The sequence below is a fragment of the Bubalus bubalis genome, chromosome 7 (genome assembly GCF_019923935.1).
Source record: "Bubalus bubalis isolate 160015118507 breed Murrah chromosome 7, NDDB_SH_1, whole genome shotgun sequence".
NCBI classification, from domain to species: domain Eukaryota; kingdom Metazoa; phylum Chordata; class Mammalia; order Artiodactyla; family Bovidae; genus Bubalus; species Bubalus bubalis.
In genome coordinates, this window is record NC_059163.1 from 56,273,798 (window position 1) to 56,289,776 (window position 15,979).

General features: G+C 39.1%; 1 long non-coding RNA gene across 1 annotated transcript in view; it reads right to left on the reverse strand.

Annotated features, from left to right (window-relative positions):
- Nucleotides 1-15,979, reverse strand: part of LOC123334431 — a 119,720-nt gene that overhangs the window by 39,470 nt on the left and 64,271 nt on the right. The window contains exon 2 of the long non-coding RNA XR_006552269.2: nucleotides 7,132-7,250. This is a non-coding gene — a long non-coding RNA (uncharacterized LOC123334431). The remainder of the gene's footprint in view (nucleotides 1-7,131; nucleotides 7,251-15,979) is intronic.

Here is a 15,979-nt window from a genome sequence, read left to right on the forward strand (position 1 = left end):
TACAGAGGCTGTAATCCAGGTCACCTCACAAGGGGCTCTAACCCTCAGAGCCACTGCTTTCCAATCTGAGAGTCAAGCACAGACTACCTGACTGCAGACAGAGAGGGGTGCCCCATAAATATTGAGGCTTGCTCTGACTGATTCCATATGGGGGCCATCCCTCCTGGGGCTTGCTCCCCTCCATCTTCTCCATTTTCCTTTAAGTCTTTCATTATATTAAAAACTCAACTGCACCTTCATAAGGGCTTTGAAAAAAAAAATCACAAAATTATGCAACACTCAGACTCGGCTATATCACAGATCCTGTTTTTAAAAGATATTCACACTGCCCTCAGGCCTTTGCCACAGAAATAGACATGCATAAATCCACCTGTATGACAGGCTTTTTTGTTAAACCACCTTTTAAAAATTTTCTTGAAAAAGAGTCCATGACAGACATGCCTTATGCCAAGTAGTGTTAAGGTGAGGTTTCAATCTATAATTATGACCATTTCATGTAATTCATTTCTGTTATAAATACCAAGTAATTTGCAAATCCTAGTTTGGTTACATGGCCATGATAACCTTCATCTCCTCTCCCTCAGCATATTTGCAAGGCAACAGGGTATTTATAGACCTTCACTATATATCAGGCACAACACTCTACAAACAGTACCTTGTTGGGTAGTCTCGCTATTAGGAATATGGTATTATCTCTGTTTTACAGATGAGAAAATTGGGCTCAAATGGTCATTTGCCTAAGGACATACAACTTGTTAATAGCAGAGCCAGAACCTGAGCCAGACCTACCTGACTGCAAGGTCCAGATTTAGCACCACTACGTCTTAGCACACCCATCTCCCCTGGTCTTCACAGCACCATCTTGGCTTACATCACACCAACATGAGGCCATGTGGACACTCTCTGGAATTGAGAAGACTCAAGGAGACACCAAATAGGAAAACAAAGGCATCTCCTACCACAGAAAGAATAAAAGACCTTTTTTCATTCTTACTGGCGTACAGTTGCTTTACAATGTTTGGTAGTTTCTGCTCTACAGCAAAGTGAATCAGCTGTATGTATTCATATATCCTCTCTTTTTTGGATTTCCTTCCCATTTAGGTCACCACAGAGCACTGAGTCGAGTTCCCTGTGCTATCCAGTAGGTTCTCATTAGTTATCTATTTTATACGATAGTGTATATATATTTAAATCCCAGCCTCCAAATTCATCCCATCCCCCCTTCCCTCTTGGTGTCCCTATGTTTGTTCTCTATGTCTGTTTCTCACAACTTTTACTAACTCTCATTATTTTTGCCCAAATCACTTAAATGTCACACATAGAAAAAAAAGCTAATATATTTTATTGCCAATTGTTCTTTTCCTGAGATTTTCCTGAACCATTTAGGTTGATCTTCTGAACCTGAATCAAGTTCTGCCACCATCCACAACTTCAAAATGCCAATTTTGTACAGACTGCACCAAAGCTCAGGATATAACTCACAGTATTATACATTTCATATTCAATACTGAATAGGAAAATCTGAAATACACACTGCATAAGTAATGGCAGCAAAAAGCCAATGATATTTTAAAGATATTTTAAAGATTTAGTATTTATCATTGTAACACAGCTTTTATGTTTGATGTTCTATGAAGCCATGAGCTCACTTCTGAATCAATGCTATTTTATCGCTTGCTGTTATATTTATGGAATGTTACTGTGAACAAAGCAAAGCAAGCCAAGTCTATTCCCAACATAACCTATAAATAATGTAAGTAAATAAACTAAGCAAATCTTCATGAAGCAATGCATTATTTACTATTCCTTGTTGCTGAAATATGAGTTTAAACTTTGGTTACATATTAATGTAAAGTCTTAGCAATTTCTAGCTCTCCCTAGGGAGATAATCCTGAAGCTTAACTCAGAATTCACCTTGCATGCTTTCCCAGCTTGGTAACTAAAAGCCACACTCCTCTCCAGAGTCAGAAGCAACCTCTCCACATAGTCTAATGATCTGCACTTATCCTAAGAAAGTCTAAGTTGGCATCATGGTGTAACACCCAAGTGGGTGTTCTACAGTCTTTGACCAGTTGGATATTGTAAAACAAAATCACTATGACTATAGTGATCAATTGCACTCATCTCACACGCTAGCAAAGTAATGCTCAAAATTCTCCAAGCCAGGCTTCAACAGTATGTGAACTGTGAACTTCCAGATGTTCAAGCTGGATTTAGAAAAGACAGAGGAACCAGAGATCAAATTGCCAACATCCGCTGGATCATGGAAAAAGCAAGAAAGTTCCAGAAAAACATCTATTTCTGTTTTATTGACTATGCCAAAACCTTTGACTGTGTGGATCACAATAAACTGTGGAAAATTCTGAAAGAGATGGGAATACCAGAACACCTGACCTGCCTCTTGAGAAACCTGTATGCAGGTCAGGAAGCAACAGTTAGAACTGGACATGGAACAAGAGACTGGTTCCAAATAGGAAAAGGAGTATGTCAAGGCTGTGTATGATCACCCTGTTTACTTAACTTATATGCAGAGTACATCATGAGAAATGCTGGGCTGGAAGAAGCATAAGCTGGAATAAAGATTGCCGGGAAAAATATCTATAACCTCAGATATGCAGATGACACCACCCTTATGGCAGAAAGTGAAGAACTAAAGAGCCTCTTGATGAAAGTGAAAGAGGAAAGTGAAAATGTTGGCTTAAAGCTCAACATTCAGAAAAAGGAGATCATGGCATATGGTCCCATCACTTCATGGCAAATAGATGGAGAAACAGTGGAAACAGTGTCAGACTTTATTTTGGGGGGCTCCAAAATCACTGCAGATGGTGATTGCAGCCATGAAATTAAAAGACGCTTACTCCTTGGAAGGAAAGTTATGACCAACCTAGACAGCATATTAAAAAGCAGAGACATTACTTTGCCAACAAAGGTCTGTCTAGTCAAGGCAATGGTTTTTCCAGTAGTCATGTATGGATGTGAGTGGACTATAAAGAAAGCTGAGCACCAAAGAATTGATGCTTTTGAACTGTGGTGTTGGAAAAGACTCTTGAGAGTCCCTTGGACTGCAAGGAGATCCAACCAGTCCACCCTAAAGGAGATCAGTCCTGGGTGTTCACTGGAAGGACTGATGTTGAAGTTGAAACTCCAATACCTTGGCCACCTGATGCGAAGTACTGACTCATTTGAAAAGACCCTGATTCTGGGAAAGATTGAGGGCAGGAGCAGAAGGGGACGGCAGAGGATGAGATGGTTGGATGGCATTACCAACTCAATGGATGTGAGTTTGGGTAAACTCCAGGAGTTGGTGATGGACAAGGAGCCCTGTTGTGCTGCAGACCACGGGGTTGCAAAAAGTCAGACACGACTGAGCAACTGAACTGAACTGATAGTGATCAAGGCTATTTTAATTTTCATATATTATACTCAGAGTAAGAGTAGCTCAAATTTTCTCCATGTTTTAGTGTATTTTTAGTGATTCATCTATTCTTTCAAAATTATCAGGTAAGTCCTACCATGGTTCCAAGTCCTGTTCATGTTAGAATGTCACAGTGAACAAGAAAGGTAAGAATCTCTTTATAGAGACTACAGTCATGGAGAAGTAGAGAATTACACAGCAAACAAGTAAAATATTAACAAGATAATTTCAGTAGTGAAAAAAACAAAGAGAGTACTATGATAGAAAATGATAGTCATTTTAGAAAGGGAGGTTAGAGAAGGTTTGTATAAGAAACTAACATTTGAACTAAAGCACCCTGAAGACAGACTAGCACATTTTATCAGTTTCTCCTTCTTCTTCTCCTCCCACTTCTCCTTTTTGTCTATTTAGTGCCAGCTAAGATCCATTGATATATGAGAAAGGGATAGTAGAAGCCCTAGTGAAAAAACGTTCCAAGATAAGCTGGGGTGGAGTCCTCTTGGAGAGAAAAGTAAGTATAATGCTAGGCAAGTGCCAACAGGCGGATGGCCATCTCTCACTGAGAGAAACCACTCAAAATGATGCCTGGGCTCATAATTCAGGGGTGAGAGATGGATTTGTGCAGAGAGCGGGTACCAGGAGACCTCAACAGAAATAACAGTTAAGTAAGATCTGCAAACAAACCACAGGTAAGTCAGCCATGGGCAGCTGGGATGGGCTCAGGAGGAAAAGGGTTGGGATAGGGGCTGAAAAGATGCTACTGAGCTGAAAGCAAGATGTCCTGACCTAATGGCCAAGCAGATTTCATCATTGCCTTCATTCACTCCTATGTGGTCTCTGCTTGGGACTACCCACAGAAAAAGTGGTCTACTCACAGCCGGAGGATGCTGGAGGTCTTCCTTCTATTAGAAAGATAATAATATTTCATCTCCTAACCATGCTTGAAAGATTCTACAGCTTTACCATTCATGATTATTGCCCCGATAGGTTTAATTATCTGAAATAAAAAGGAGAAAAGATCTCCAGAGGGTTTCCAATCAATGCCCTGCCACTAGAGAGAATAAATAAAGAAACTATCCAGAACAAAGATTAAAAATTCAGTTAGCTGACCAGACCCTAGGCAAATTTGTGAAGATGAAAGCTGTCTTTCTATCTTCAGTTATAGCACCCTTCACTGTGTGAGGTTAATGGGCCTTATTTTCCTCATGCTTAACATTTATTTAAAGCTGTCTGCACCTATTCTCTTTATTAGGCCGCCTCCTCTGTAAAATATAAGGTGGAAAAAACTGTAACAAATGAAGTCATTCTAAGTAGTCAAGGATTCAAAACAGTTTGTAAGTCATCCCTCGGTATCCACAGGGGGTTGGTTCTAGGACCCCTATGAATAACCAAAAGCCAAGCCTGCTCAAGTCTCTTATATAAAATGGTGAAGTATTTACTTAGAATCTGTGCCTATCTGGAATACTTTAATCATCTCTAGATTACTTATAATACCTAATGCAATGTAAGTGCTATGTAAATAGCTGTACATACAATGTAAATAACTGTACATATCATGGAAATGCTTTGTAAATAGTTGTCAATGTGTGGCAAATTCAAGTTTTGGTTTTTAGAATTTTCTGGAATTTTACTTCCAAATATATTTAATCCAAGATAGTCTGACTCCATGGATGCAGAGGATACAGAGGGCTGACTGTAACACTTGGTCAGTTGCAGCCCTGATTACAGATTTACCTGGAGGATGGAAGTGTCATGGAGAAAGAACAGTTGCCGTCTACCACAGACACTAAAGCAGGTAAGAAAGGCACAAGAAATGAATTTTTCTTTTTACTTTTTTTTTTGGGGGGGGGAGGTTCTTTTCTTATTGAGGTATAGTTCACACATAACATTATATTAGTTTCAGATGTACAACATAACTATTCAATACTTGTATACTGTGAAATGACAACCACAGTAACTCTAATTCCCATCAGTTACCATATAAAGTTAAAATTTTGTGCATGGATGACTTTGTTCAGTTTCTGAAAATTTCATCTACCTGTATAGTTATGATAGGTACATATATATGTGTGTGTGTGACGAGAACTTTGAAGATTTATTCTCGGCAACTTTCAAATATGCACTGCAATATGTTTGGCTGTAATCACAATAATGTACATTACATCTCTGTTACTTCCTTATTGTATAATTATTGACATATACATAAGAAAAATATACCTATCATAAGTATACAGGTAGATGAAATTTTCAGAAACTGAACAAACTCATAAACTCAGCACCTAGATCAAGAAATTGTGACCAGAAACCCCTTCTTGCCCCTTCCTGTCATTCCTGCCTCAGGGACAGCCACATTCCTGACTTCTGACACCATTGATGAGCTTTGCATGGTTTTGAATTCTATATAAGTGGAATCATAGAGTGTATTCTTTCATATCTGGCTTCTTGTGACTGATATTATGTTTGTGTGATTTGTTCATAATACAGCATGTAGTAAGGTGAGGATGGGGGGCCTGGAACCAATCCCCCATAGATACAGAGGATGAGTGTATTTACAGTTATTCATGCTGTATAATACAAGAAGTCACCTCGTAAATGCCAATAGTTGACCCTCAGAACTGAATTCCAGCGAGACAGCAAGAGACACAGATGTATAGAATAGTCTTCTGGACTCTGTGGGAGAGGGTGAGGGTGGGATGATTTGAGAGAATGGCATTGAAATATGTATGATATCATATGTGAAATGAATCGCCACTCCAGGTTCGATGCACGATACAGGAAGCTTGGGGCTGGTGCACTGGGATGACCCAGAGGGATGGTACGGGGAGGGAGGTGGGAGTACACCCATGGCAGATTCATGTTGATGTATGGCAAAACCAATACAATATTGTAAAGTAATTAGCCTCCAATTAAATAAATTTATATTAAAAAAAAAAAAAAAACACTGAATTCCAAGCATGCTTAAAGAGGAAACAGAAACTTATCCCCAGAGTAAAATTAACTCCCTTGGCTGAAATATTTTTCTATTTTGTTCATTGAGCACTGAGCTCATAATGCATTCTCTCAGACTTTCTTATTTAATTTGAAATTTACATCTGAGCTACTCTTAACATCAGGATACAGATAGATGACTTTGAGTCACAATCCTTTCCCACTACTCAAGGAATGAAGCCAAGCTGTTCTCTTGCTCCAATTTTATTTCTTCTCTCACAAGTAACGATGCTTAAAGGTACACCAAGGACAGCTGCCAACAGCCCATCCTCTGGGACACTCATCCAGCTTAGCCAGTCAATTGCTGGCATCTGCTCACAGGTTGCAAACATCAGGAAGTGCTTGTGATCATTATCGAGGCAATTCTAAGCCTTGCAAACACACACACATGAAGGCCTGGGCTGGCGTGCCTCTAATTCTGGAGCATGTGCTTCATCCATTTCACCAGCTTGTCTCCCCAGGCTACCTTGGCCCATGTCAGACACCTAGAGATTCATGGCACTGGACCAAGAGGCTTCCAGTTCTCACCAGACTGCAAACCATCTCTAACTTTCACCGGATCCACAGTAAAATGAACAAGACAGAAGCTGGCATCAGTTTGACTGCAGGTGTCGTGCCAGGTCTGGCAGGAAATGGTCAGGGCCAGCCTATGAAAATGTTTACTTCAGTGTCTTGAAAACCAAAGAGTTCAAAACAACACACCATCCTCAGAGCTGTGTGATACTCACAGTTCAGGATAGGAGTCTGTAAAATGCTCAGAGGTCTTCTAAATTGGTAGGAGAGAAAACATTTCCATTTTGGAGTAGGTTTGGTGCCCTTTGTCCAGACTGAGAGGTAGTATGGGGCCCTAGAAAGAACAGATTCTCGGTCAGGCATGAGGGTGCCCTAGCATTCCCAACTGGAACCCCAATATCCTTTCAGAATTCCACAGGTCCTATGATCTGTTCCTTTGGAGACTGATCTCATGTCATTTTCCAACCAAAGGGCTTTTAATTGTTTTCAATTGTTCTTATTGTCCAATGTGGCTTCCCTGGTGGCTCAGTGGTAAAGAATCCACCTGCCAAGGCAGGAGATATAGGCTTGATCCCTGGGTCAGGAAGATCCCCTGGAGCAAGAAATGGCAACCCACTCCGGTATTCTTGCCTGGGAAATCCCACGGACAGAGGAGCCTGGCAGGCTACAGTACATGGGATCACAAAGAGTCAGACACAACTTAGGTACTAAACAACAAACAACATTGTCCAATGTACTTTTTTAATATTAGTAATTAGAGACTATGTGGATGCTAACCACATGCAGATAATATCACTCTAATGGCAGAAAGTGAAGAGGAACTAAAGAGCCTCTTGATGAGGGTGAAGTAGAAGAGTGAAAGAGCCAGCTTAAAACCAAATATTTAAAAAACTAAGATCATGTAATCCAGCTCCATTACTTCATGGCAAATAGAAGGGGAAAATGTGGAAGTAGTGGCAGATTTCCTCTTTTGGGGCTCTAAAATTACTGTGGATGCTGACTGCAGCCATGAAATCAGAAGACAATTGCTTCTTGGCAGGAAAGGAATGACAAACCTAGACCGTGTGTTGAAAAGCAGAGACATTACTCTGCTGACAAGGTCCATATGGTCAAGGTTTTGGTCTTCCCAGTAATCACGTGTGGTTGTGAGAGCTGGACTGTAAAGAAGGCAGAACACCAAAGAACTGACACCTTCAAACTGTGGTGCTGGAGAAGACTCCTGAAAGTCCCTTGGACAGCAAGGAGATCAAACCAGTCAGGCTTTTTTTTTTTTTTTTTTCCCAGTTTTAATTTTATTTTTAAACTTTACAAATTGTATTAGTTTTGCCAAATATCAAAATGAATCCGCCACAGGTATACATGTGTTCCCCATCCTGAACCCTCCTCCCTCCTCCCTCCACATACCATCCCTCTGGGTAGTCCCAGTGCACCAGCCCCAAGCATCCAGTATCGTGCATCAAACCTGGACTGGGAACTCGTTTCATACATGATATTATACATGTTTCAATGTCATTCTCCCAAATCTTCCCACCCTTTCCCTCTGCAACAGAGTCCGTAAGACTGTTCTATACATCAGTGTCTCTTTTGCTGTCTCGTACACAGGGTTATTGTTACCATCTTTCTAAATTCCATATATATGCGTTAGTATACTATATTGGTGTTTTTCTTTCTGGCTTACTTCACTCTGTATAATAGGCTCCAGTTTCATCCACCTCATTAGAACTGATTCAAATGTATTCTTTTTAATGGCTGAGTAATACTCCATTGTGTATATGTACCATAGCTTTCTTATCCATTCATCTGCTGATGGACATCTAGGTTGCTTCCATGTCCTGGCTATTATAAACAGTGCTGCGATGAACATCAAACCAGTCAATCTTAAGGGAGATCAACCCTGAATACTCATTGGAATGACTGATGCTGAAGCTGAAGCTCCAGGATTTTGGTCATCTGATGTGAACAGACGGCTCATTGGAAAAGTCCCTGATGCTGGCAAAGATTGATGGCAGAAGGAGAAGAGGGCGTCAAAGGATGAGATGGCTGGATGGCATCACTGATGCAATGGACATGAACTTGGGCACACTTGGGTGAGGGACAGGGAGGCCTGGTATGCTGCAGTCCACGGGGTCTCAAAGAGTCAGACACGACTTGGTGACTGAAAAACGATTAGAGTCTGAAGGGAAGTAATTGGGATTTGAAGAGCTGAGATTCTAGGATTCTTTAGGAAGGCTTACTTCATGGAGTATATTTGGGAAAATATTATTTAATTAAAGAATTGGCCCATTCTCAATAAGCTGATTTTCTATTCTAGGGCCAAAAAAAAAAAAAAAAAAAATTAGGCAGAGGCAAGAAATAATGCCAATCAGACAAAGCATATCACATCTACTCTCATTCAGTCATTAAATATTTTTAATCATTTTTTAAATTTTTAAATGAACATGTGCTCATTGTAACAAGCGATACAATCTAACAACGTATAAAGAAAAAATTATGCATCTCTCTTTAAATCTTCCTCTATTCTCACTCTCTTCCCAGAGAAAACAGATATTAACAGCCAGCTATACACTTTCAAACCTTTTTATGTGTATATAATATATAGATACAAAAATTGGATCATACTCTTCACATAATTTTGCAGTTTGCTTTTCTCCTTTAATTACATTATAGACATCCTTCCAAGTGAACAATTAGAGGTGGAATTCATCCTTTGAAACGACTGCATAAAATTCCAGTGTATGGATCTTCTTATTCAATAGTTCTTTTGATGGAAAGTAAGGTTGTTTCCAATTTTTGTTTGTTTGCCAATGAAAGCAGTGCTGTAATAAATATTACTACACACGTCCTTATATACTGGTGCTTTAATTCTATTGGCTAGAATTCTACTCACTCTGCAAGGTCGGAGCTTAGGTACATTACTCGTTTTAATAGCTATCGACATATTACTTTCTTTAATCCATCTGGACTTTACCTTTTGTATTAAGAGGTAGGAATTACAAATTTTGCTTTCTGCCACATGTTTAGCCAATTTTGCCAGCATCATTTGTTAAATAAGCCACCCTTTTCATAGGTTGCAATGCCACTTTTGACATATGGGCAATTCTCATGAACACCTGGATCTCTTTCTGGAGTTTCAATTCTGTTTCACTGCTACATTTATCTGATTTTATGCCAATAACAAGCCATTTTGATTACAGTGGCTCTAAAACTAGGCTTACTATCTAGTGAGGGAAGTATGTCTTATTATTCTTTTGCATTTTGTACTCTAAGATGAGCTTACCAGATGTCTCAGTGGTAAAGAATCTGCCTGCCAATGCAGGAGACACAGCAGACATGGGTTCAATCCCTGGGTTAGGAAGATCCCCTGGAGGAGGAAATGGCAACCCACTCCAGTATTCTTGCCTAGAGAATCCCACGGACAGAGGAACCCGGTGGGACTACAATCCATGGGGTCACAAAGAGTTAGACAAGACTGAGAGACTGAGCATGCACCCACTTTAAGATACCTATTCTTCCATTTGAACTTAAATTATTTTATTCAACAAAAACATTAAAAATTCTGAATGAAATTGCAAATATTTGTTTATTGAAAGAACAGAAAATTATACAGCATTAAGTATTCCTTATAGATGATTGTACATCTCTCCATTTATTCAATAAGTTGTTTTAGGGTTTTTTTTTTAATATGGGTTCAAATCATGTAAAACTATTCCTCTGTATTTTAAATTTTGTGCTTAAAATTGGGATTTTTTTTCAAAGTCTATTTCTAGCTTACTGACACTAGTAAAAAAAGAAAAATTACAGATTTTGTATATTTATGAATTATCCAAACACCTTATCAAATCTAGAACATTTTATAGTCTCCATGGGTGTGCTAAGTAACCAATCAATATCACTACAAATACATTATCTCTCCTAATAGTTATATCTATTACTTACTTTTCTCATCTTATTACATTAGCTAGTACCTCCAAATCAATGTAAATAATTGCAGTCATAAAAGGGAGCTCTATTTTGTTCCTGAGTTTAAACAAAATAACTTCAACACTGGACTTATGATAACAATAACCCTGTGTATGAGACAGCAAAAGAGACACTGATGTATAGATCAGTCTTATGGACTCTGTGGGAGAGGGAGAGGGTGGGGAGATTTGGGAGAATGACATTGAAACATGTATAATATCATGTATGAAACAAGTCGCCAGTCCAGGTTCAATGCACAATACTGGATGATTGGGGCTGGTGCACTGGGACGACCCAGAGGGAGGGTATGGGGAGGGAGGAGGGTTCAGGATGGGGAACACAGGTATACCTGTGGCAGATTCATTTCGATATTTGGCAAAACTAATACAATATTGCAAAGTTTAAAAATAAAATAAAATTTAAAAAAATAAATAAATAAATTCAAGCTCTTAAAAAAATAAATAAAAATAAAAAAAATAAAAGGATTTGATAGTCTTTTCATGTTTAAGTAAATATCCCTATAATCCTATTTTGCTTATAGTTTAGTCAAGAATGGCTATTTAATTTTATAAAGTTATGTTACAGTATGTTATAATTTAAATCCATGCTTGTTTCCTCTTTTAGTTTGCTCATTTAAAGAACTTTCATGTAGATAATACAGCCTACTGAGTTATGGTGTGTTATTCATTTTATACAGGGCTAGATTTGATAAACCAATGTTTTAGTTAGACTTTTGCATCATATTTATAAGTGAAATCAATATATACTTATCAGATTACATTAGTTTTATAAAATGAACTAAGGGACTGTCTGTTTTTTTTCTAGGGCCTGAAATTATTTACATAACATGGGAATTTTCATTTTACTTCATAATTTTACTTCATCAACTTAGAAAGGTATTATTAGATATTATGAGAGAGGGTATTATTTATTTTTTTTTGGAGCGAGGGTATTATTGTTATGCGACTTTTAAACATGACAAGGAGTAGATGTTTAGAAAGGTATGCAGGCTGACTAACATGAAGCAGCTATTATGTATGAAGCTAGGAATGAAATATCAGGGTCGTGATTCCAGGCCTGGACCTTGGTCTACCGTGTACCACCTCCTGTCTCCAGGATACGCCTGAAATCCTGATGGAAACAAAGACATCAGAAACTCTACAGCAGGACCAGTGAAAGAGTCACCTTTGGAGAATACCCAATGGAGCAGTCACAAGCCTTTCAAAGAAGAGTTGTGAACTGATGAGAAGCCACAACCAGAGAGCGATCTCCTTGGTATCTGATCCTTTGAAATGGGATCATCCAGATGGAGCAAATGGACCACAAACAGTGATTTAAGATAGTGGATTCATGAAGGGCAACTGTGTAGGGTTGTATAAAACTATGTTAAATAATGATAATTCATGTACATATCTTCTTTTGTAATTTACAAAGAGTAAGTTTAAAGAGGTTAATCGTTTGTTAAGGATTACACTCTATATCTTAAAGGTGATGCAACACCCTATACTCTTCATTTTTCCCCTCATACTTTTTAAGATCATGCTCTTTGTGTGTTTCCTTCATAGCATTTATCACTCATCTTGCAATTATTTCATTTATTTATGCTACTTGTTCTTTGCCTACCCACTGCCTCCCCAGTTACTATGGAGGTAACATAAGAGGTCATATTATACTATTGCTTTATCCACAGGCCTGAACACAGTGAAAAGGCATTCAAAATGTATTTATTATAAGAGTGAAAAAATAAGTACCATACACCATTTATACCCAGAGTGATCCCTGCTTGAATCCTATCTAGAAAGGACAACAGCTTTCCCTCCAGAAATGGTGGTCCCACTGCACACACAGTTAGAAATAATACTGTTTGCTGCTGCCTTTGTAAATATAAAATAGGCTATACATCCAAGTCAGAGATCTCCATATCAATCTTATACAATCACTTTATTTGACAGAGACATTCTTTTTAAAGGCAAATCAGTGTGAACTCTCAATATCCCAAATTAGATCAAGCACACAAGTTCAAATGAGTTAGCCATTAATTACTCACCACCACTGGCCTAAGTTTGAAACCACCAGATCTCATTTTTCACTGGGCTGACATCCTGAAAGGCACCATTTGTCAGGAAACCTCCCTTGTATTTTCTTCTGTTCCTTCCATTGTTTCACTGAATTAACCAAAGCAATATTAAACAAGTTGCTAAATACAGGTATTAGCTCATTTGTAGCTAATTATTACAGGTAAGTGGTGCAGTAAATGAAGCACCCTTCACCCTCCCCAGTCTTTTTTTTTTTTTTTCTTGAAGCTTTTGTGATGTTCTCCAGGTAAATCCCATGCATAATGTAAGAGTGGCAATGTTGTTTGCATAATAAGCTATTTTCTACCACAGAAGCAGAAACATTTTATCGCTATAGAGAAAGCTCAAATTATGAATACATTTTCATATAAGTTGATTTATGTGAAAATTACAAATAAATGCAGAGCCGAGCTGCAAGTGAATTGTTTGTTCCCAGTTCAAGGAGTGGTGTTATTTGAAATTAAAAAAGAAAACAACCCACCACATCCTGCTAAGAGAAATATTTTTAATGTTATTCAGACTGAAGCACATATCACATGACCCAAGAAGAAAAACATCATCTGGTCCAGAAGTAGGACCTGAGGTTGCAAAGGCTGATTTCTGAAGCCATATATATATGTACACACACACACACACACACATATATATATAACATTTATATTATCCATGATATATGTATTTTTCTTGCATTTGGGCTGCAAAGATTCTCAGCAAACTCTATAACTACTTCTTTCAATAGTCAAAGGAAGTTAAAAGAATAAATGGAGGCCCATTATCACTTCTGCACATGCAAGAGCTAAATGTGTGTTAGACATGAAAATGGTTTTGTGTAAGACCCAAAGTTTCTCAGACAACTGCAGGGCTCTCAAAGTGGGATGCACATTTCTAGTCCAGGCAGAACCGTGGAGGGTCGAGAACTTGCCTTGTTAGGACACCCCTCCCCCGTTACACTAGTGCTCTGGCATCTGGGTGGTTGATCCATAACAGGAATATGAGGCTGGTCACAGAGCTTGGGCTAATGTCCCACACCCAGAGGAGACAGGTTTTAGGGAAAGGAGATAGTGACATGGCACCTTGGACAAGTCTACATAGTAAAATACTTGCAACTTGTTTAGCAATTTGGGCACCATATGCCTGTAATTTTCCTAGACCTTTAAACTTGCCTGGATTACACTCATCAAGGGCCATGATCACAGAAAACGTCTCATCCTGGCTGTTGCCCCAGACTGCAGCCCACTTATGTCTTAACTGTTACTTAATAAATCCTTAGCTTTATAGTTCTTGATTCTGATAATGATCTCTGACCCTGTTTGCATTTCACAACTGTTCAGACCTCTTAAACCAGCTTACTGAACTTTGATGTCTTCTTCAGCTCTTTGCTCATGTGTCCCCCAGAATCTAAGGATGCTCAAAGCCACAAAGGAGAATCCTGTTTCCTGGCCTCGCTCATGGAGCTGTGTGACCTCCAGCCACTCCATCTCCCCCTTTTCCTCCCCATACCACAGAGAGGGGAATTTGAGTAATATAGATAGCTAATCTAAACACAGATCTCAAAGTCTCACCTTTACTGTTCTCAATTTATTGTCCTGTCAAGAGATGTTACATTTGTAGATCTGACTTTTTACAAGCCCCCCTCTGCCATTTCCAAACCACTAAATAAAAAAAACATTCTGGGGGGCAAGTATGTTGTTGTTGAGTCTCCTCGTCATGTCCAGCTCTTTGGAAGCCCATGGACTACAGCACGCCAGGCGTCCCTGTCCTTCACCATCTCCCAGAGTTTGCCCAAGTTCATGTCCATTGAATCGGTGATGCCATCCAACCATCTCATCCTCTGTCACCCTATTTTCCTCTGTTGCTCTCTTCTTCTGCCTTCAATCTTTCCTAGCGTCTGGGTCTTTTCCAATGAGTTAGCTGTTCACATCAAGTGACCAAAGTATTGGGGTTTCAGCTTCAGCATCAGCATATTTCAGCCCAAGCATAAATGGGAATCATGTAACTTGCCTGGCCAGTCCATTCAATCAGAGAGACCAGAGCCCACCCTTCTTTGGGCCCCAGATTCAGGTATTACACAATTGCCCAAGGATCTCTGCCACATTCATTTTGTCTTTATTTCTTATTTGCATTTCGTAGGCTGACTCTGCTTTCCCTCCAATACTATGCTGGAAGTCTGTGTAAGATATAAAAATAAATAACACTGTTTTAATTACATTGCCCTGGATTTTCATATTCAGTAGCTTGACAGTTGGAGAAGAAATACCTGGTCAATTTCTATACCACTCAAATTTCAGTCTATCAACAAACCTTATACTTGAGGCTTAAATGCCAGGTGCCTGAAGAAGACTCTTCTCTGTTATTCTCTGGTTCTATCAATACAAACAGCCAAGAATAAGCATGCATGTGTGCATGCCTGCTAAGTCGCTTCAGTCGTATCCAAGTCTTTGTGACATTATAGACCATAGTCCGCCAGGCTCCTCTGTCCATGGGATTCTCTGGGCAAGAATACTGGAGTGGGTTGCCATGCCCTCCTTCAGGGGATCTTCCTGACCCAGGGATCGAACCTGCATCTCTTTATGTCTCCAGCATTTGCAGGTGGGTTCTTTACCACTAGTGCCACCTGGGAAACCAAAGAGTAAGCATACATCTTTTTAAATTAGATACTAAAAAGACACCCACAAACACTACCATGTAGTTTGTGTCCCTTGGTAATACAGAAGGATAAAGTAAAATGGTCTTTAAAGAACAAACACTGGACGAGTCCACTCACTGAGGCAGAAAACACAGTGGCAGATGCCAGGAACTGGGAGGAGAAAGTGGGGAGTTAGTGTTTAGTAGCTACAGAGATTCAGTTCTGCCAGGCGAGTTCTGTGCATGGATGGTGGTGGTACAATACTGTGAGTGTATTTAATACTACTGAACTACATGCTTAAAATGGTTAAGATGATAAATTTTATGTTAAGCGTGTTTTACCACAAAAAAAATAATAAAAGGTAATTATTGAGCCACATTTTTAAACTAAAAAATATCACAT